The following is a 23,553-nucleotide window of genomic DNA, read 5'->3' as shown; positions in this document are numbered from 1 at the left end:
AAGGATATGTCGGCACAATCCGAGCTGCTTTCCCTTCAGGAAATATTCTGACCACCACAGGAAGCAAACGTAGGTGCACTGGCGTAGCTAGCTAGCATTCTGGGGAGACAGCACTGATCAAAAACACATTCTCAGCTTAACTTTGCTTCTCTGAAAGCAACCAAACCTGAAACATTCCCATATCCGCAGAAGTGTCCCTAGACCTACCCACAGAAGGCAGGCTCCTAGGGCAGGAGGTACACCCCCCCACACACACACACACAAGCAACAGATGTTCCCATACTTTAGAGCAGTAGTTCTGAACCTATGGATCCCTTTCATGGGAGTTGCATTATCACATGTCCTGCTTATCAGATATTTACGATTCATAACATTAGCAAAATCACAGTTATGAAAAAGCAACAAAAATAATTTTATGATTGGGAGTCATCACATAAGGAACTGTTACTGAAGGGTCACAACATTATAAAGGTTGAGAACCAGCACTTTAGAGCAACTATGTCTGACTGCTGAAGCAAAACTGACACTCGCTCTACAGAATCTTCTAAAAGTTTCCTGAGAAAACAATCAAAGTCGATGTTGGATTTATGAGACTTAGAAGACAGGGTGGGGCCACTACCGTGCGCTTGTTTAGTTTGAACCCCACAGAGGATGGTCCTGTGATCCACAGGCCGCGGAGGTGTCCTCCGAGACCGGGGAACTTGCACTAGACCTCTTCCAGGCGCGACCGGGCAAGAAACCTCGGCAAGAAACACACGCGGGGAAAAGCGAGTCTGCGCAATGCCCAGTGGTCCCGCCTCCGCTACAGAGAAAGGGATCCAAAGAGGCATTTTCCAGCGGCTTTTGGACTGAAATGGTCTAGGGCAATCCTGACTACCACCTTGCCCCGGGCTCACCCAAGCAGTTGGCCGCGTCCTGCGAGGTCCCTAGGCACTGTCACACACTCGCGTGCACAGCCCAACACACATTCAGACGAACGCGCAGCAGCCAGGGCACGCGCGCTTTCACAGGCCCACAAGTGCACAGCCATGTGAGCCCACCCGGGACCCCCACGTGCGTGCCCGAGGGAGCCCAATCAGCCTGCTACGCCACTCACCTGGCGCGGACGCCCACGCGCCCCGGCCTCGCGCGCCAACCTCGCTGGCGGGCCCGGGGCCAACGCGCGCCACCGCATGACCACCTCTGCGATCCGCCCCCCTTCCACGGGCAAGTGAGGAGCACCGACAGCTCCGGGTCCTGCGTGGGAAAGGCACAGGGTCGCGTGCGTCTCAGGCGGCCTCTGCAAAAGCTCCTGCCGTCAGAAGTCAGACGCAAGGAACAAAAGCCAGGCGCGAGTGGCGGGCCCCGCGCGGCCGCCCTCCATCTGACACGAATTAGCCCGCCCTCCCCCGCAGACCGCAGCCCAGAGCCGGGCACCGCTGCTCAGCCAGACGCGGGAGAAGTGGGCGAAGAAACGCCTTCCCGCGGGGGGTGGGGGGTGGGGGCGCCTCCCTGCCGCCATCTGACTGGAATTACCAAAGCTTGGCTCGCAGTTCGGCATTACTAGGATTTCAAACCTCTAGGCGCGCTGGCCCAGGGGCTTAAAGAGAATCAAAACGCAGCAGGTTCCCCGGGCTTTTGGCATTTTAAAATCTTGACTATTCTCCAGTCCACCCTGTGTCTGCGCTGGGAAGTATCGACCGGTAATCGACACGACCCACCTAAGAGTGCATTTGGAGTAGGAAGAAGGAAAACACTAAGGCAGAGGGGGCTTTTTAACCAATTTGCTTCTGAAGCTTTAAAGTAGGGGGGCGGGCGCTGACCTTGCTGGAAAAGGTCTATAACGGTGGGGTTTCAGGCAAAGCCCAAAGCAAGTGACCGCCCACTTTGCACACCTAGGGGATGGATGCAAACTCCCCATTCTCTCTTCTGGACGATCCCAACAAATCTCATCTCAGCCGTTCCATTCAGGGTCTGGGATTTTAGAAGGAAATTCGAAACGAAGCATGGGGGGTGGGATGAAGGAAAGGCAAGCCAGGAGCCCAGAAAGACTGAGAGTCCCTTTAAAAAGCCAAGTGTATACTCTTCTAACAAGAGCAGCCTCTCTACTACCCCAGCCTGTGGACCTGTGTGGGGTTGTGTCCTTAAAAGCAATCTTAGCAGCAGAGGATAGCTACAGACAAGGCAAGTCTAACTTCTGAGACTATGGAACGGCTGCTTTGAAAATGGATAGGTTCAAGTTGAAGCAATTGCTCGGATCTCTTAGGTGCAGCATTAGAGACCCCTGCAATGGAGTAGCAGGGTACTTAGCATGTAGCTCTAAACATGAAGCCCTAGTGGCCCTGGCGCCAGGCCCAGCTCATGTGGCCTTCTAATAGCCTGCAGTGTCCCAGAGCCCAGCCTCTGTGGATCTCACACTCTTAGTTTGAGTCTGTGTGCCCAAATGCCTTAGCAGGGAGGGCAGTCTGGGTGGGCTGCAAGGGCCTTTATGGTTACCACATGTGCAAATTCCAGCCCTCAATTCAACCTCTCAGGTCCTGGCACTAAATATCCATCTTTCTGTTTCCGCAGTGGAGCAGCAATGGCTGCACTTCAAGTTTCTACAAAAGCTGAGTAAAAGAAGGAAATAAAAGAAATAAAACCAAAATTTGCCTAAGATAGTCATGCCGTCCAGGAATCCATGTCTTCATACAGTTATCACCAGGTAGATGTGCACACGTTCTATTCCCCGCCCCCTCAAATGAGACCTTTACTCATCTTCCAGTGTTCATCTTTCACTGTTTCAGTATCCCTCCATCACTTCTGTTTTCCTATAGCCACTTATTTAAGCCTTAGTTTTTGCAAGTCTCTCAGTCATGTTCCTGCATGCACCATCTCTAGCCTCCTCCACTGCCTGGGGATCCCTGAGAATAGGAGTACTGCATTCACTCTGGATCCCACATGCAGCCCAAAAGGGTAGGAAACAGTGATTCGCCTGTCTATCAGGAGGTGTGCATGATGCAGCAAGTCCTTCCACAGGCTGGCCTCATCAGCCACAAGCCTTACTAAGGTGCTGACACAGCCAGCAGAAGACTCTGAATTCAGAAATGAAGACATAATGCCCTAATGTGATAAAGCTCTGAGGGAGAGTATGGGCTTTACACACTCTGAGGTCCACTCAGAAGTACCATTAAGAGGCAGATGCTGCCAAATGTGGCACCTCATGTCTGTGAGCCCAGCAGCAGGAAGGCTGAGGCAATGCTCCGGCCTGCTACACAGGCATACCTGAACCTGCCGGAAGTTATTTATAAGAACACACCATTCAGAAAACGCCTACTCTTTATTACTAGTTATAAACTATGTAAATGTAATACACCTTCTAGCTCCTGACAACAAACTGGTTTGTCTCAGTCCCGGAGAGAATCAGCAATTACAGCCAAGGATTCTGGGCCAAGGTCCAGAACCTTGAAGCCAGGGGACTTGCCCACAGTCCCTTCATCAGGCTGTACCTCTCGCTTACATTCCCTGGCCTCCTTTCTGACTGATCCCTCAGCCAAGCTCCCAGCTGGGCTCCATACTCTGGCTTCCACTCTGGGCCATTGTGCTTTCTTCTGACTTCTGGGGATTTTTCCTTTTTCTCTTTTCTGACTGATAGCAACTGCTTTTTCTGGGCTCAGCTGAGGATCCACCTTCCACCTGGTCCCCATCTCTGGAGGTTAAGCATCTCCCATCCCTGAGTGGAATTCATAGCAGAGGAAACCACTCTGCATTTGGTCATCTGGATCCTGCAATAGCACTGTGCAGGCCCATGGCACACAGGCACATTGTAATGTGGGCACAGATGAGAAAAGGTCCTTCTTTGTTCGGCTCCCTAGCCACCAATGATGGTCACTCACATCATTGTCTCACCCTTACCCACCCAACTCCACCTCCTAAGCAAGATGTGGGCAGACAGATCCATGGGGCCTGGGAAATCCAGAAGCCATGGTAGGCAGCCAGCTCTTGTGGTGGCTGATTCCCATCCAACATTTGAGTAGCAGACTTGTGTCATCCCCACTCTGCAGACAACAGTGAGAAACAAGTTTCTCTCCGGCCTCCTGTTTCTTCTCTGATTTGCTCAACTCCTTAGTGCTTCCTACTGCCCAGATTGGCCTCCCCTTGGCTTCTGGCTGCACCTGGTCCCCAGGAACAAAATGACATTCTTTTCACATGGGGCAGGGGAGGCTAAACAACCAAGGGAGACATCAGTACCTTGGGGACCCAAGGAGAGAGGTTATGTGGCGTCTAAGTATTGAAAACTCGGACTGAATTGAGGACATGTGCTTTTCTCATGTTAGATCTGAGTTTCAATATGAATGTTGTCACTCTGATCTGTAAGCTGTTCTTACACTCACTCACGTGCTCACTTGCTCACCTATAGAATCCACCACTGAGAAGTCCATGAGCACACAGCATTAGCAGGGAACAACAGCGTCCACGCATGATGTAAAACTTCATTTAGTGGGTTGAGATTTGGATGGGGCAAATATTTTCCAGGCCATGAGAATGTGTTTGGGTGAGGAGTCCAGACATGGTGGCTAATATCCAGCTAATGCTAGAGGCAGACAGGGTGCAGGAAAGAGGCTGGGGAGCTAAGCAGGATAGCAATAGGCAGTGACAAGAGAAAGACCACAACTGGGCCAGGCTGGATCCTTGGTCATGCGGAGGTTTTAGGAGGTGCTAACCCTGGGGTAAGACCAGCTGTGGACAAGGAGAACAGTCTGACGTGTATGCAGGGGTGTTTATAAGTGTTAGGGGAGAGTAACAGCAGAGTTCAGTCTCCCAACACCCAGCCTGGAAATGCTTTGAAATGTGAATAGAATGACAAGAAAGACACATGTGATGGGAAACTGGATACCTACAAGAGAATGAAGCCTGGAGCCTACTATCTTAGAAGAGTAGGGAGAACATTCTACAGAAGGCAGACATGGGGCAGCAGTGAATCTCATTTCCTGGCAGAAGTACACTTAGAAGTGAAAGTAGCATAAACAGACATCATGAGCTCTGTCCATAGGGGTCAGGGTTACAGAAACAGAGCCCTGTGGCAAGGTCACACCCACAGGAATGACAGGGGAGCATTCCACAAGGAAATGGGAGACAGCCTGAAGTGGAGCCAATTGGCTAGCTAAGCCTCAGAGGGTTCCAATGACAAAATAGTGAAAATACTGCATTGCAAACCATCAGCCATAGAGTCCTTGAATCCCCACTGTTACAAACAAATAACATAATTAGAGGGCTGCATGGGGTCAGCACCTCCCACCTGGTAGAATGGAGAAGGGATGAGCAGAACAACAGGAGAAGCTCCCAGAGAAGACAGGGCAGGGTTGTACAGGGTTTGTAAGGAAGGGTTGAGACCAGCTTCCACTCATCCTGTGGAGGCCACTGTGGGGTCACAGGCAGAGAGACACCCCCTAGCACCTATCTCTTTGGAGAACAGAGAGCCCAATAGTACCTTCATTGTAAAAGGAAAGGAATAAGTCTAAGATTGAGAAGGTGGTAGATCCCATGTCAATCAAGAGGTCAAGATGACTGTGGCCTTGGATTGAGCAAGCCTTTGCCAGTGCTAACAACAAGCCACTGGCAGCTCTCACCTGCAGAAATCTCTAAGTCTGGCTTTCTCTTCTTGTCCCAAGGCCCTGGCATCTGGGCCTTGCTCAAGCACAGACATGGATCAACCCCTCTCTTGGAAGACCTTCTTTCTCCGTTTATTTCCCAGTGCATCCAGTTTGTGCTCCATCCCACCTACAGAGGAACACAGTGTGTCTGTCAGGGTACCTACAATGTGCCAGTATGCCTAGACTCCCTGGAGTCCTGGGAGGACACCAGAGCCATGTCCACCCCACTAAGATGGCAGAGCCTGCCCAGGAGACTTCTAGCCACCTGCTACCTTAGAATTGTGGAGAAGGGACAATACACACTTGGAGACAGAAGAATGTGGAATGCAAGATCTCACGGGTTCACTGGTGAATCAAGGACACACAAGACATAACAACCAGGCAGTAATTCATAACCCTCCCTCCCCCACCACACACCATCCCCAGAGATATCCGTACCCATCATAGCAATAGAACAAACTAAAGATGTTGCATTTGAGGCGCCTGACCCAAGGTACATGGTAGAAAAACACAGTTATTACCACCAAGATGGATGTAGGACAGCAGCCTGGGTGTTCCCACCCCTAACACTGCTTTGTCCTCTAAGGGACACTTGCCTCATAAAATCTGCCTCAGCATCCACTGCATCTGGGAGGAATCCCAGGGCCACTGTCCTCAAGGGGTGGCATTTGTCTACCAGTTCCACCAATACATCTTCACAGACTACAGATGGACTACAGAGTTCAAGACATCAGTCAGGGCAACAGCTTAGGGTCAACTGTCAATCTGTGACAACCACATCAGGGGCTTCTTTGTCAGCAACAGATGGTGACTTCTGACATCGTAGCAGGGTGTTCCACCAGCTCTGAGGAAACATGCTCCATTTCCCCTGTTCTCTCCCATCATATACTTCCTTCCCCCTGACTTAGAGAAGTCAAGAAAAACTGCCTTTCCTGCAAATCCCATCCCCACTGTGAGCTTCCAGTCCTTTGGTATTAACTACTTTTTTTTTTTTTTTCCATTTTGTTTTGTTTTTGAAACAGGGTTTCCCTGTATTGCTTTGGAGCCTGTTCTGGAACTCACTCTATAGACCAGGCTGACTTTGAACTCAAAGAGATCCACCTGCCTCTGCCTCCCAAGTGCTAGGATTAAAGTCGTGTGCCACCACCACCCAGCTTGCTATTAAACTTTCTAAAAACATGAGTTGTATTCCCAAGCCACCCTCCTATGGCATTCTGACCCAGAGGTCCAAACAAACCAGGACATTCACCCAAACACAGTCTCACCCTCCCAATGGGAATTAGCTCTAGGAAAGGGGTGGTGGGATTGAAAAACAAATACCCAATTATTAAATGTAATAAATGCATGGTAAATGTTCTCTGTGTTTACTGAACCAACCTAGTAGAAGGAAACCTCTGTCCCAAAGGGCTCTTATCAACCTTCCTGGGGTGACAGACCTCCAGTATCCCAGGGAGCCAGGATACACACAACCACTGCAGAGGGAGGAAAAAGATACATGGGAATATTCTAACACAATATAATATAAAAATATGCTAGTTTTTTTTAAATATGCTAGTTTGATAATGCTGGAAGATAATGGTCCAAACATATTAAACCCTTGCTTTCAACAATTAGACCATTATGTTTCTATAAGAGCAGAAAATTGCTATACTAAACACTGAAATTCATACAACAGTCTGGAGTCTGTACTGTTCCAGGCAGTGCTGTGTTAACTGCAAAGAACTGCAAGACAGCATGTGCAGTGCAAAGTGTGCACTGTGCTCAGAACCAATGCCTGCACAACCCCAGCGAGTGCTGCAGGCAACACTTCAGACTCATTGCGCTTCTGATCTTGGGTTCATTTGGTCATTGTGCATTCAGAAACATGTTCCTGTTGCCAGATGCTCTCATGTGGCCCGCACAGAGTTATAGAACTCCTTGTAGAACCATGACCAAGCATTTAAGAAGCAGTGCTCTAAACTGGACGGGCACACCTCTAACCTCAGCACTCAAGAGGCAGAGGCAGGCCAGTTTCTTATGAAGACCAGCCAGGGACATTCCTTGAGAGCTCGTTTCAAAAGTCTAGGAAATGGAAGCAGAGGAAGAGGAGACTACTACTAACCAAGTTCAATTCCCAGCACTTACATGGTGGCTCACAACCATCAGTAACACCAGTTCCAGCCTGTAGGCACCAGCACACATACATGCAGATAAAACACTCATACATATAAAATGTTTAGAATGTAATAAAAGGAATTTTAAAGTAATAAAAAATAGTGGCTCCAAGAAACTTAATAACTTGATCAGACTCAGGCTGTGTGGCTACTGGAAGTGATTAAAATCACCTTAAGGGGCCACTGACAAATGAATAGATAAGGGAGATGTACAAATACCTGATTGGATACTACTCAGTCATAAAGAAGGATAGAATCCTGCCATTTGCAACAACCTAGGATGTTACTTTGGTTAATGAAAAACACCAAGCACAGAAAGGCAAGCACCAAGAGAACGCACTTATATGTGGATTATGAGAAAACAATCTGACAATTCAGAGTAGAGAGGTGGTTACCACTGTCTAGACAGGGTCAGGAGGAGGCCCAGGGTGGGGTGGGGTGGGGGTGGGACCAATGGGTACAAAGTTTGTTAGATGCAAGTAAGGTCTGAGTTTCTATTGCACTGAAGGCTGCCATAGTTGAGAATACAGTGTTTCTCTGCAGCTTTGGAACCTGTCCGATAAATCATTCTGTAGACCAGGCTGGCCTGGAATTCAGGAATCCACCTCCTTCTGCCTCTCTAGCACTGGGATAAAAGGCGGCGTGCACCACCACCACCTGGAGGCAAAATAGAAGATATCAGTGCTGTCTCCACAGAGAAATAATAAGCATTTAAGATGATGATATGCTAATTAGCCCACTGTTACCTGTATGTAATAATGCACATGGTTATCAAAACACCATGCTTGAGCTGAGAGACACACACACTGCTGGGTTCTATGAATATCTACAATGACTAGGTTTGAGTTTAAAAATTAAAGTTAGGGATCAAACGTAATTTCAAGAACACCTGTGCAGTTTCCCCAGGCAGTGTGCAAAGGAGAACCGAAGTCTGGCCTCCACACAGTCTCCGGTCAGTCCCAGGGTGAGGCCAGTACAGCTGGGACAGTTCCTGCAACGTGAAGACCTGGTCCAGTTTCCACAGAGAAGCCCATGAATTAGCCTTACTCCTTTCACAGCTCCTCAGCTTCCCAAAGTAGACACAATCCAGCTTCCCCTGTTGAGGCCAGCACACAAAGCAAAGGATTATCTGAACCCTGGGTGGAAAACATAGCCCATCATCAGAGGGGTCACCCAGGGTCAGGGAAGGCCACACTCACCCTTATATCCCCCCGAAGGGGGTGGATAGAAACATCCCCAAATGAACCAACTCTACCCCAATTATTCACACCACAAATCCTAGGGGAACTCCAGATGCCAGCATGTTTTCAAAATCTCCCAATGGGCTGTCTGATAGGAGCAATGGAATTGGGAATAGAAGTCCAGAGCTGGGCCATTCCCACAACAGACATGCCTAAAAAGGAGGTGGGCAACACACACTGCAAAGGCCAGAATGCCCTAGAAGACTCCAGCCAGGCTAGCTGTGCAACGGCTGGTTTAATATTAACTTCTCTGAGTCATGGTTTCTTCCCTCATTACTGCAGCTGACTGACCTCAAAGACATCTAGTGAACCTTAACTAGGCAGTCATGGAGGGGCTTCATCCAATGTCTGGCAACCCCCCCCAATGCTAGCCCCCTTTCTATTTTCATCAAGAGGACAAATTTTAGCTCCTTATTATCAAAGTCTTTCAAAGGTAAGTTTGCTGTTCATGTGGCAGTGAGTCAGCATTTTCCTTTCCAGGAGGTTCACGGATAGCTCAGGGAATCCACCGGATTCATGGTAGTTCCCTCCCCTTTCACGGAAAGGGCCTTGAGGCTTGGATCTGAAGAGTTTCATCCTCAAGTCTGGTACAGCACTAATGCAGGAGCCCAACTCATGTGACTACCCAACACATGTGACTACCACACAAGAGGCACACCGCCCACCCTCTACCCCTCCACCCCCAACCCCTGCATAACTACTCAGCAAAGGCTGGAAACCTTCCAAAGAGCAGATGCTAAAGGTGTCAGCTCTGAACTTCCTAAAGACTTTGAGTAGTTGCTTTAATTTTAAAAGGTCACTGAAGAATAAATACTTATAGCAAGAGACCGGCAAACTTCCCAGCACTTCTTTATTAAAAAAGAACAAATTTATAGCCATCACTGTCTTCATGCTGGGGTGGGGGGTGCTGGCTAGGGCATGACACCTTTATTGTTGCTCCGTAACTATGTCCAAGCTCATGGTAGTGGGGTGGGCGTTCGCACTGTGTACCTCGGCCCACACCCCTTGGGGCTGTGCTTGGCAAACGCGGCCTTATACAAGGAGTCAGTGTGTAAATCAACAAAGACAGCCACTGGGTTTAAGGTGACTGTCACTTGGAGGCCACACCCCTCGGTTACACCCTGGGTTAGGCCTTTGGAATGCAAGGCCTCCTATCAGCTGCCCTTTGAATTTCTGATTAGCTGCTTAGGGACCATTTCTCCATTCATGCCTTCTGGAGTTTACTGAGGAATGGGAGGGGCAGACACTCCTAAAGCCTAAAGGGATAAAGGGATCCATCCTCTGGAAAAAGAAAAGAGGAAAAGAAAGAAGCCCGGGTGAGAAGAGTGCCCAGAAGCTGAGAGAAGGGAGAGTGGAACAGAGCAGAAGGAAGAACCAGGGCACCTAGCCCTGCAAAATGACTGCAGCTGGGAACTGACAGGGCTAAGGCATCCGCAGAGAGCCCCAGGGGCAGCATCTCCACTCACTGGAGCATTAGATGTCAGGAGTTTAGAAGGACAAGCCTGCTTCTTCTCAAAGTGTGAACCGCACAGGAGGAAGTCATGACACCAGAAGACTCTCCTCCTAGCTTGTCCTTATCATTACCCTGGACCACCGGATCACACTTGAGTTCCACCAGCCAGTAGGCCAGGCTACACTGTGCATCTGCTGTTTGAGAATGAAAGGTGAAGACCAGAGGGGCAGCAAAAGCCAAGGCTGCCACTTCCAGTTCTACACATAGCCCTAAATCTACCCTGCCATTCCTGAGTCTTGCCCATTGTACAGCTGTAACACCACACACACACACAAAATCAATTACAGCCTGGTCCAGAACAGCATTGGCCACTCAATGGCACCACCATTTCTAATCTTAGCTGCACATTACAGAACCCAGGCCTCATGAATCCAGTCATGTGATGCTGGCCCAGCACCACCTCCTAAACTCCATCTCTTCCCTCCCTGCCTGCCTTCTGCAATAAAACCTGCTAGAGAGCATCACATCCTTCAAAAACAACCACACTCAGATCCTCCCACCTCAACTGTGTTACAACTCTGAGCCTCCCAGAAGATACCTGTAGGGGTACTCATTGTACTCTCAAAGCAGTATGCTCCACCCCATCCCACTGACACACCCAAACACCAGTCTTCATCCCATGGAGACATTCAGACCCCACCTCTCCACAGCTTCTTGGACCATGAAGGAATACCCAAGTCCTCCTTTCTCACCCCCAGTTGCCTTCCCCATCTTACTACAGTTTCCAGCAGTACGTGCACAGTGATTGTAATAAGACTGTATGTCTTATTACAACGCCCCGCCCTTGCAAAACTTTGGTGGGTGGGCTTTGTCCTAGATGATCCACTGTGGGCATCCTCCAGAACTGTCACCCTGCAGCCACTGATTCATCAGCTGACAGCCCTTCTCCCCACAGTACTTACTGAAAGACTCCAACATCAACCCCGTCTCTCTCTCCCTGTCCCTCTAAGAGCTCCTCCCATCCATCCACCTTTGCTACCACTCTACCATCAGCCTGAAGGCTTCCACTTTCCCTAGTGCACACAACCCACCCACAAAGAAGTCCTGCAGAATCAATTCAAAGTGAGGCCAGACTCATCACCTCCTCTCCCATCATGCAGTCCACCAATAAACTGACCTCTGTATCCAAAGCCAGCCAGATGGAGCTTCTTCTAGGGGAATTCAGGAAGGATTCACAATCCAGTAAACCCCTCCCAGATCTAATCAGTTTGTTTAAAAAACCACAGGCCCCTCAGGCAAACTTAATCTATTCCCTACATCCCTGAAGAGTTGTCCAATCTGTTCACATGCTGCTGCCTCAGGACATTTGCAAAACTCTGCTGGCTGCACCTGTCTCTCCTTCCTACCAACCCTGTTTTCTACTCTCTTCTTTCAAATTTCTGCCAGAATGTACCTCTTCCAGGAAGCCTTACATGATGCCCTATAGAAAACAGTCCTCACCAGTGGGTACTTCCTTTTCTGTCTTTGTTTTGTTTCGGTGTCCTTATCACTGCAGTGATGCTCTGCAGTGCAGGAAAGTCACCTCCAAGAGGCCAGGGACTCTGCACTAGAACAGGGTTAGCATGTGCTGAATGAATGAATGAATGAATGAATGAATGAATGAACGAATGAATGGTACTACTTGATGGGTCTTACTACCTACCCCATTCAGGTTTCTTCATGTTCTGATCTGAACATCTGCAGCCCCAGCTCTACCAGGGCCCTGTTGTTCCCATCTATCCCCACACCCCAGTCCAAAGCTAGACAATGATGATGGCACCAGACTTATTTGCTAAATGGACCAAAGAAGGGGGTAGGGAAATGTGAACAGAGACCTCACTGTGTGTCTGTACCAGAACTGACCACAATCCTCACAGCTGCATACACAGAGAGCTTGGTAAACTGCTGAGCCTGCTGCCCAAGTCAAATATGGAGACAAGAGGGTAGGCAGCCAGGCCATAGAGAGTCTCTGTCCCAGAGTAAGACAGTGTGGACCCTGAGGGGAGGTTCAGTCACACATTTACAGCAGTATCTTACAGCCTGTGGGGTCACTACATCTATAACTAAGAAACCAGTACAAAGAATAATCAGAGGTTGGAGATGTAGCTCGGTGGTACAGCACTTGCTTGGCATGTGAAGGTCCCTGGCTTCCAATCCCAGTATAGTCAGAAACCAGTGACAATATTGATAATACATCTATTTTCACAGCATGGATAACACTCAATGGTATAACAAGATGGTCTACAAAACACAAGAGATGTGAATCATTCCCAGTGTTAGCCCACCCTCAGCATCATACTACTTGGTCAAAGACAGTCCTTTGCAGTGGGGAGGCTAAGCTTCCCCCCACCTCTAGGTCTGAGCCTGACAAGCAGCACTGACTCACTCACAAGGGTGGAGTAGGAGCTCAAGTTCATGGCAGCCTGTGGGTGACAAACAACCATGCTCAGACCAGTTGAGGGTTAGATAGCCATCCCCTAGATACAGGTGTCTCCAGGAAACCAATACTTGGCCCTGCTTCTCAGAGGGGCCATCAAAGAAGGCTCTAACCCACAGCAGACATACAAGTCAAGGCAGAGTCCCTGCAGGACAGTTCATCTGTGCCCATATCCTGTTGCTAGACTCCAGGAACAGACCCTGTCTTCAGGTTCCTCCCATTTCTGATAAGTGATACAGGAGATGGTCTACAGACAAAAGAGAAAGCAGTGAAAATGGCAGATAATGGGGTGGAGTTGTGTGGTGGACAGCTCTATGTCAAGGGTGCTTCCGCAGTTTATCTAGGAGCTGATAGAGTGACTTCAGGCAGAAACACAAACACCACCAAGGTCATGAATGAGGAGTGGCCCCAGCCGCCATGACAGAGCACTCAAGTCAAAGATAGGCAGCAGGGCTCTGTTTGGGGCAGGACCCCTAAGCAGCTTTCTTTCCCAGGGTCCTGTGGCCAGCATAAGGATGCTGTGATGCAGAAAGAAATGAAACAATCGGAAGTCCTTGTGGAAGGAAGGACCAGCTACTACTGAAATATGACTCAAAAAAAAAAAAAAAGAAAAATCTAACAAGTTTCTGGCTACCCTATCAGTGAGCAGCAGACTGGAAGGGAGGCAGAGATGGAAACAAAAACCTGACCAATCTGGGGACCACAGACAAGGGACACGACTGCTGGTGGTGGATCAGGCTGAGGGGTACCAGGAAGTGGCCAGAGCCAGTTGCTGACCAGAGTTAAGGGTAATGGTGGGGACAGGTGTATTAGGTGGTGGCTGGCCCCCTGAACATACTTAGAGGAGAAGACCCAACAAGGCTTAGGTCTGGATTGTACCAGGTGTTTCCTAAGCAGAGAAGAAAGCAAGAAATACTAGGCAATGCAGCCTTGGTAGGATCACCTTGTGACCTGAAGGTCAGGGAAAAGTGACAAGAGGCACAGATACTGGAACGCCAGCAAAACCACCAGAGGAGGGGCAGCCTTTGGCCAGGCCAGTCTCCAATCGACAGACTGAGAGATAGAGCAGAAACCACAGGACAATCTGGCAGGAGAACTGCCAAGTGTTCTTGCCACTGGCCTTGCAATGCTCCAGGGTCTGTCAACCAAGGAAAGTCCGGAGGGGAGCAAACACACCGCATAGTGGAGAAAAGAGATCCAGCAGCGGGGGCAGTGGAGCCAACAGACAGCAACTGCATTCTGAGGTGAGGAGTAGGAATGAGCAAACCCATGGCAGAAGGACAAAGTAACCACTACCCCCAGATGGTGAAATAACAAGGAAGGATTCCATCCTCCTAAGACTGTTACTTGGAGAAAAAACTCCAAATGGTATACCCACAAAGCAAAGGACAAAGACACTGAGCACTATGTCTGTGAAGAAATAATGAGTCCAGCTGGGTGTGGAAGATTCCAGCCGTTGCCTCCTATAGATGCAGTCACAAAAGGCAGTTTTCACAGGAAGCATCCATACAGATGCTAGGGAGGGATGCCCTTGCTACCCACAAACATGGACTTATATGGACCCCAACCTGGCACATTCTTCTAACACACTTAATTCATTTCATCGTTAGTTATTTTCCTCCTGGGGCTATTTTGGCTGCAAGATAGATTCTAACAAAACAACAGGGATTTGACAAATAAAAGAGATGCTTAAGGATGGGTTTGTCATAATCCTGCCAAGCTAGGAAGCTGTCTAGGGTTCAGTACATGAGTGAGGTGAGAATGAAGGGAAAAGAACAACAACAAAAAAAAAAACTCAAAAAGCCAGCCTCTGTCTCTATTTCAGAAGATGCATACACACAAATATACACACATACATATACACACACACATGTATACTGCATACATGTGCATACACATGCACTCATACATATCTGTGTGTACATGCGGATACACACATGTGTACATTCCTATGCACAGTCATGCATCCAACCACACAGGTAAAGGCAGAATGTAGAACACTGTGTGTTCTACCGCTGAAGATTCTTCTTCAGCCGTGAGGTGTGTTTATATAACTATGACCCACAGCTGCTAAGGAGAAAGAGGGCCTGGTCTAAAGTGATGCTTCAAGAAGCGCCAAGGACCATTTTAAATCCAAATGTGATTTTTTAGCATTTTTCCTTATTTAACAAAATAAAATTTGTCTACTCTAAGAAAGTCCTCAGACTGATTTTAGGGTCCACACTGAGGACTGAGGTCCCCTAGGGAAGGTATATCCTTGGATATATTCAGAACCAGCCTCAGGTCCAGAAAGTATAAGGCAAGCAGGGGTGGTAGTACATGGGCCAGGACAGCAGGAGTTCTGCGGCAGAATGGGAGGATGCAGGGAACCCCAAACTTTAGAGTTCTCAGGTTTGATATCAGGATGGGTCAGCATCTTTAAGGGGATAGACTGTCCAACCTGCAAAATACACGTTTATTGCTTTATTTGTTGGATTTTGTTTGTTTGTTTGTTTGTTTGTTTTCTTTTTTTGGTGCTGAAGATCAAATCCAATGCCTCACATCTTGCTATGTAAGTGCTCTAGCACTGAGGTACACCCTCACACCCTCACTCCATTTTGATACAGGGTCTTGCTACATAGCCCAGGCTGTCCTTAATCTCATGACTATCCTGCCTCAGACTTCTGAATGCTGGGATCCCAGGCTGTCCCAACTTGAACTTCTCTCTCTTTAACCTTGGAGAGGACCTTGCTACAAAGCAGGATGGCACCTGGAAAGCCCCAGGGAGGGACTGCCTAGCTGAGACATGCCACCTGCATGATGTCCTCTGGTCCCATATCTGCCCTCAGAGGGTAATCAGGAGCAGAAGAGTGGGCAAGTGGAGTGGGGCAGAGTCCACAGTCCCTGCTCATCAGTGGCTTGTGATCCAGCCCTGATCCAGACCACGCACAGATTCAGCCTGCCTTTGCTACACCCCGCTAACATCAGTCAGGACCGCCTCCAGGCCACCAATGCACTTGGGAAATTTCATAGCATCCCACGTAAGAGATGGTTGATACTGGTATAAGGTGACAACAGACACCTTCAGCCACATGTACAGCCTGAACTAGCCAGGACCACACAATTACTTCCAGCCTAGCATTCCCAGGGCATCAGTCACCCAAACTCACTATATAACCTAACTCTCAACCCTCCCTAGCCTGGGTGTTTTGTTTTGTTTTGCTTTGTTTGGATAAGTTCTCTCTATGTAGTTTTAGCTATCCTAGAATCCATTAAATAGACCATGCTGGCCTCAAACACACAGAGATGTCATACCACTGACTCCCAAATGCTACCGCACCCAGCCCAAGGCTACCTTCTGTCAGTAAGTTAATATATTGTACACACCTAGTTAATTTTTTAGATCAATGACTGATTTCCCTGTCTAATGACTGGAGATGTTTGGAAATACAATTCCCTTTTTTAGGCAATACCAAGACTGAGGTGGGTGGCCACCAGCATTACTGGAAGGGCTTGGAGTGGCCCCAATCCCTAGAGTCAGCCCCCAACAGACAAGTATCCCATGGAAAACACTGTGAGGCATTCACTGAGAAACCACATGCAGGGTTCAATAGGGTGTCACAAAAGAGGTCTGGGTAGGAGGAGGCAGTGAGCAGGTACCAACACATCTCCCCCTTCCAACCAGAGCCTCTAGACCACTCCCACAAGGAGCTGAGAAAAGCAGACAGAGCCTCTGCTGCCCTCCCGGGCTATGTGAACCCCACCGCTGGTAGATGGGGGGAATCTGTTTCCAGTGTCAGGGATGTGTGGGTTCCCAACATGAAAGGAGGCAGGGAATTTGCTGTCCCTATCAGAGCAAGCCTTAGCAAGCCAGGTGCGGGGAGGATCAAAGCTAGGAGCCACCTCCCAGCTAATCCCCACCAGGAATGCTTCCTCCCCAGCATTGTTTTCTTTTCTTACCTACAGGCAAGAAGTACAGCTCCCACTCCGACACTCCACACAGGGTCCTGTACCCTCATGGGGGCAGGTCTGAACGCCCCAACTTCCCCCAGACTGTCCATCAGCCCCACTTCAAAGGGGCCGACCTGGTGCCTCCTATCTCTCAGTGATGCAGGTGCTCTAAGGCACAGAAAGGACCTGGTTTCTACTCTGGGGGCTTGAGGCTGAGCCCCAGGCCTGCTTTCACCTTCTGAACATTCCAACTGGCTCCCATTTTCTCAGTGAAACAACAACAAAAATGTGAAACAAAATAATGCCAGTCCCTGATGGTGTCAAAGGACTTAGTAGACCAAAAGGGTGGCCTGAATACTGTCCTTACCCATCCACGGTAGAATATACAGAAAAGTGGGGACACTGAGGCGGGAACAGGGAGATGCCCGTCACCCAGCCCCTCTGGCTCTATCTTCCAAGTCCCACGTTCATCCCAGCTCCCCTTCCCTTACTCCTCCACCAGTGCTGCCCTAGCCTAGCCCATCTCTGATGTATCTTTAATAGCATGATAGTGGGGCCACAACAAAGCTGCTGAGGGGTAGAAGGACAACTGGGATAAACCGCCATGTGGGCAATGGGAAGACTCTGTAACAGAATAGTTCTAATAGCCAATGTGGCTTTTTAGGTGCCTGGAAGGGGCTGTGGTTATGGAAACAGGGTGAGTTTTCCAGAATGTGCAGACACCTAATCAGGCAACTGAAAGACGGGGCTATCTGGAAATATCACAGGAAGAAGCTGCAGGTGGAGGGAGAGAGAGGAAGAGGAGGGAAGGATGGGGAGAAGAGGACGGAAGGGAAGTTTGGGGAAGGAAGAATGAAGGAGGAAGCATGCAGAATCTTGCTCTTGAAGAAAGGTTTTCCTGTAACAGCTAATCTCTGCCGAGCCAATGAGGTTGTTAGGAGCAGTATTGCCTTTCTCTAGGGAATGAGGAATTTCTACCTCTTTGGACCAGATAGATCAGTTACATGAGAAAGAGCTGATAGAAGTGGGGGGGGGGGTGTTCTTCTCTCTGTAAGCACAAACTTGCCCTTCAGCTTTCCTCTGTGCAATGAAGGAGGTCAAGACCCTCAGCAGATGCAGCTTCTGCTCATGGACTTCCAGCCCCCAGAACAACTAGCTGCAATAAAGCTTTCTTTCTTATCAACTATCCACTCTCAGGTATTCCGTTATGTTATGGCAACACACAATGGGCTGAGATGGAGAATGTCCGACAGTTCTCACAGTGGAAGCCTTGATGAGGGAAACACTCCAGCAGTGACAAGGGAGCTCCAATCTGTCACCTCTCCATCCCTCCATCCCTGCTGGCATGTGCCCTCACTCCTAAGGATGTCTTTATCAGGAAACCATGGCAGCAGGGTAACAGCTGTCACGGTGCTCTGGGTGCTCTCACTGAGACAGACACTACAAGAAGAGTGTCAGAAATCCCTCCACACAGAACTGGCTCCCCTCCCGAAATCTTAAAGTTGGTTATGACACGGCAGAGTTTTGTGGCTATGCGGGTGTCTAAAAAGCACTGAGTTCACCTCTCCACTTCCCAATGGCCAAGCAAGTCTAAAGTCCATCAGCGTACACAGCTTTTGGTGCAAAAGGCCCCACTGCATGCAGGGAATCAACCATACCCCAGAGAGCAGGAGATGCTCCAGCCCACACATCCTGTCCCAGCACTGCAAGGGGGGCAACCCTGAGTCTTCGAATTTGTCAGTCATTCTGAAACAGGGCTTTTATACATTGCTGCTGTGGTCAGAATGTTCATGTCTCCCCAAAGCTCGCAAACTGAAACCTAACCTCCAAGATGGCGGTATCTGGAGGCTGAACACCCAGGTGTTCAGGTCATGAAGGTCGAGGTCCCAAGTCAGGATCGTTAGCAAACAGCTCACTGGTCCTTCTGCTTCATGGGGACATACAGAAAGTACTCTCTGTGAAACAGAGAACAGTTCCTACCAAACACAGTTTCCAGGGGTATCTTAGTCATGGACCACTCACTTGCTTGCAGAAACATGCACCAAACACCATCCATTTCCTTGCCCACATGCTCGGTAATTTCAAAGGTAAACTACAGCAGGACAGACAGATAAGGTCTCATCCTGTTCCAAATCACCATAAGATCCTGACAATCCAAGGTCTTCTGTGTATTTGCCAGCAGAACTTCTAGACTTCGTTTCACACTAGGTCGCCCACCCCACCCCAAAACACCAACATCAAGGTCATCTAATGGATCATTCTTGGCAAAGAATGTGTTCATAGGGCCTTGTGCTCATGGCCAACTCTAGGCTACTACAACCTTTCTAATTAGTATCCCAGCAGAATTCTGCCCCTCTGAGGCATAAGAATCTCCATCGCTCAGTAGCACAGCCAACTCCTCCTGAGGTGTACAGAGCAGTGTCCCTTCTGAGGTTCAATTCAGGCCACAAGTATCTTTGTTAGGTAGACCTGACACAATACCTAAGCCTCCCTGTCCTCAGTGAGAAGCTCAAAGCCAGTCAAGAGTCTCAGAGGATCAGGTGTGGCGGTGGCAAAAATGTGACTGCACAACCCATGTGACATCCAGCATGACAACTAGGTCATCCATGTCCCTGCAGAATGACCTTGTGAGCCTGACCTCCAAAGCTAGCTTAGGGACAGCAAGGGCCCTTCCTAGTGTGACTTCACTTCAACATGCAGCTCTATCAGGAAGTTAAGGCACACGTGGAAGCCAGTCTGTGCCAATACTAAGGGGGCACGTGGCCTAGTCACATAGTCAGCAAGTCCACTGAATACTGATCTTCCCTGGGCTTCACCACCCTCTCTCAAAGGTTTGCTTTCCCTCTGCATGAGTTCATTTAAAATGTTTTATTCTGCATGCTTTTGAAGTCATCTTGGGAACTTGGGAGGGTATTAAAACAGGAACATGAGTTAAGATTCTGAGGGCCTGGGACTGGACAAGAGTAAATCCCAACCTCTGGGCACTACACACACACACACACACACACACACACACACCTACTTTTTGTTTGTTTGTTTTCTTCTGGTAGGGGAAATCAGGGTCTTACCACGTAGCCTTAGCTAACCTGGAATTCACAGAGATCCACCTGTTTCTGCCATGCCTAGCCTAAGATAAATCTTCTTACCCCCTTATTTGTATTCACTGTTGAAATTGGTCAACATCCCTATCCCTAAGTGCTGCCCACCTGCCTTGAAGCAAGTGCATGATGTACATGGTTTCTTTGCAAGACTGCAAGGTTTCAGAAAGCTGGGGCAAGGACAGGTTAAGACTCCTTTCCTTTTAGATGACCACAAACCACTGGAACATTCTCAGACCTCACAGCCTCCATCACAGCATCCAAATACATAAACAGATATCCGGATACATAAACAGATACCCGGCAAAGCCACCATTACAGGACCACATGGCAGCCCCTCAACATCCCTATACCACACATATCTGCTGTTCAATGAAGGTGGCCAGTCATGGCCCAGACTCTGAGCACCATCTTCCAACAGCAGCCATTCAAGCAAGAATCAGCTAATGGTATGTGTCTGGGGACACAAGAGACAGCCTCAAGCATGCGCCTCCCCTCATTGTATCTTGGAGACCCCTTCTTGGAACACAAATGGACTAAGATATGACCCCAGTCAAGAGCCAGCAACATTCGGTGGGGGCCATCCCAAACCAAGCTATATTCCCAACACATGGGTCCCCTGAGCAAGTAACTCCAAATGGAGCACACGAAGACCAAGAACAGCAGGGGACCCTGCTGGAAGCATGGAGTCCCCTCTTAGCTGGGATTCCCATTTAAAGGCTCTCAAACCTAAGCCCAGAATAGACATTCTTTCTATGTGGAGTTGAAAGGGGCCAGCCCCAACCGTGATAGGCACCAAAACCCCTTCATTCATTGATGAGCTCACTCCGCACTCCCTCTCAACATTTGTCTTGGTTTGCTTCTGACTGCTGTGCTAAAACATGATGACGAAAAACAACTTCAAGAGGAAAAGAGTTTACTTCAGCTCACAGCTTACAGTCAATCACGAAGGGGAGTCAGGACAGGAACCTGGAGACAGAAACTGGCTTGTTCTCCATGGTTTGCTCGACCTGCCTTCTTATACAGCCAAGACCCAACTGCCCAAGGATGGCACCACCTGCAGTGGGCTGGGCCCTTCACATCAATCATTAATCTAGAAAATGTCCCACAGACTTGCCTAAAGGCCAATCTGGTAAAGACATTTTCTTAACTGAGGTCCCCTCTTCTCAGATGACCTGAGCTTGTGTCAAATCGACAAAAAGGCTAACAAGGCACAACTGACTCCTTGCCAACTTGCCATGCAAATACGTTACTTTCCTTTCTTGTTTGTTCCCAAACTCTCATGGTAATAGCAAAACATAAGACATGGCAAAACTTTTAAAAGTTCTAGTCTTTAAAAAATTCAGGCCCTTTAAAATTCAGTCCCTTTAAAATATCCAATGTCTCTTTAAAAATCCAGACTTGCTAAAAATCCAAAGTCTCTTAACTGTAGGCTCCTGTAAAATCAATAACAAGTTACATACTTATTTCAAGAGGAAAGAACCAGGGTACAGTCACAATCTAAGCAAAGCAAAACGGACATCAGCAGAAGAAATTAAATTATAGAGCTCAATGTCCCACATCTGGGATTCACTCAGTGTCTTCAGAGCTCCAGCTACGACTCTTCAACTCTTGCCATTTACATAGCTCATCTTATAGGCTCAGGCCAGCTCCACTCCACTGCTGCTGCTGTCCTTGGCAGTCACCCTGCAGTCCTGGAACCTCCAGAATACTGGGGTCTTCGCAGGCTACACCTTCATTCTCTTTGGGGACTCTGATCCTGTCACAAGTGCTAACCTCAGTCCCTCTCCATGACCCCCCCACCTCAATCCCAAAGTTCCACTGCAACTGAGGCTGCATCTTCATGAATGGCCTCTCCAAGCCTTTCACAGTGCCAAGCCTCAGCTGCTCTCCGTGACTCCTTCAATCCAGCATCTTTTTTCACGCTGCCAACACCAGCACCACTTGGAAGACTTACACATTTCCAAGTCAGCTGCCAGTGTGAGATGCAGCCTTGGTCCCCTCAGGACCACAGCTTCTATGTGCTGACCCTAAGGAAACACTAGATTGCACCTTGATGACACTGGTCTCTTCCTAATCCCAGCTGATTCCTCAGCTCCAGCTGACCACCATTGATTGTCCTGTAAAGCAAAGGTTTTGTTTTCACAAATCTTCATCACAAATATCACATGGACAGCCCTGGTAGTCTTGTTTCCTTCTGAAATTTCACAAGCCAGGCCTCCATCGCCTGCACTGCTCTCAGCCTTGCCTTCTATGTTCCCACAACACCTCATTTAGCTCTGCACACTCAATGGCTTTTCCAGCCCAATGTTCCAGTCTCTTTCCCAGTCCTCCCCAAAACACATAGTCAGGTCTGGCACAGCAATTTCACAATCCTCATAACAATGTCTACATTAGTTATGGTTTCTAGTGCTGTGATAAAACGTCATGACCAAAAACAACTTGGAGAGAAAAGAGTGTATTTCAGCTTACTGTTTAAAGTCCATCATTGAGGGAAGTCTGGCCAGGAATTCAAGGCAGGATCCTGGAAGCAGGAACTGAAGCAGGGACCACACAGGAAAGTTGCTTACTAATTTGTTCTCTATGATTTACTCAGCCTTTTTTCTTACAGCCCCTGGGACCACTTTCCCAGGATTGGTACCACCTACAGTGGGCTGGCCCTCCCAAGTCAATCATCAATTTAAAAAGTGTCCCACAGCAGAACTAGAAAAAAAAAAAAAATCCTGAGTGAGGTAACCCAGACCCAGAAAGACAAATATAGTATGTACTGACTCATAAGTGGATACCAGACATAAAGCAAAAGATACCCAGCCTACAATCCATAACCCCAGAGAAGCTTGAACCCTCTTTCAGAAACAGTTGGAAGCAGATGCAGAAATCCACAACTAAACAATGGGCCAAGCTCCTGGATTTCAATCGAAGTGAGAGAGGAGCAAAATTGTGAACAAAGGAGTCAAGACCATGATGGGGAAACCCACAGAATCAGTTGACCCAAGATAGTGAGAGATCACTGACTCAGGTCTAACAAACAGGGAACCTGCATAAGATAGAACTAGACTCCCTTAATATAGGTGACAATTGTATGACTGGGACAATATATGAGGCCACTGGCAGTGGGTCCAAGACCTAACAATAATGTATAAACTGACTTAGTGGAGCCCATTCTATATGAAGAGATACCTTGCCCAGCCTTGACACAGGGGTGTGGGGGTAGAAAGGTGCCTTGGTCCTGCCTCAACTAGATGTTGGGACAGACTTAATAGACTTCCTACTGCGGAGCAGATGGGAGGAGGGAGAGGGGAGGGAGAGGAAAAGAGGGAAGGGGAACTGGGATTGGAATGTAAAAAATAAATTAATAAAAAAAAAAGAGGAAAAAAGTGTCCCACAGACTTGTCTATAGGCCAATTTTTTGTTTTGTTTTGTTTTGTTTTTTGAGACAGGGTTTCTCTGTATTGCTTTGGTGGTTGTCCCAGAACTTGGTCTATAGTCCAGGCTGGCCTAGAACTCACAGAGGTCCGCCTGCCTCTACCTCCCAAGTGCTGGGATTAAAGGTGTGAGCCACCAAGGCCTGGCTATACAGGCCAACCTTA

General features: G+C 48.5%; 1 protein-coding gene across 11 annotated transcripts in view; it reads right to left on the bottom strand.

Moving 5' to 3' along the window:
- The window catches only part of Tns3 (tensin 3), a 257,261-nt gene that overhangs the window by 201,268 nt on the left and 32,440 nt on the right, over window positions 1-23,553 (bottom strand). For 2 of the 11 annotated variants that reach the window (XM_035452703.1, XM_035452706.1), the window contains exon 1: window positions 5,589-5,730. The exons of the other annotated variants lie outside the window; for them this stretch is intronic. The gene's annotated coding sequence lies outside the window, so the exon portion shown is untranslated. Of the gene's footprint in view, window positions 1-5,588; window positions 5,731-23,553 lie in introns of those variants that run through there. 11 annotated transcript variants of the gene reach the window in all.

Source organism: Cricetulus griseus (assembly GCF_003668045.3).
Source record: "Cricetulus griseus strain 17A/GY chromosome 1 unlocalized genomic scaffold, alternate assembly CriGri-PICRH-1.0 chr1_1, whole genome shotgun sequence".
Classification (NCBI taxonomy): Eukaryota; Metazoa; Chordata; class Mammalia; order Rodentia; family Cricetidae; genus Cricetulus; species Cricetulus griseus.
This window is presented reverse-complemented; position numbering and strand designations above follow the sequence as displayed.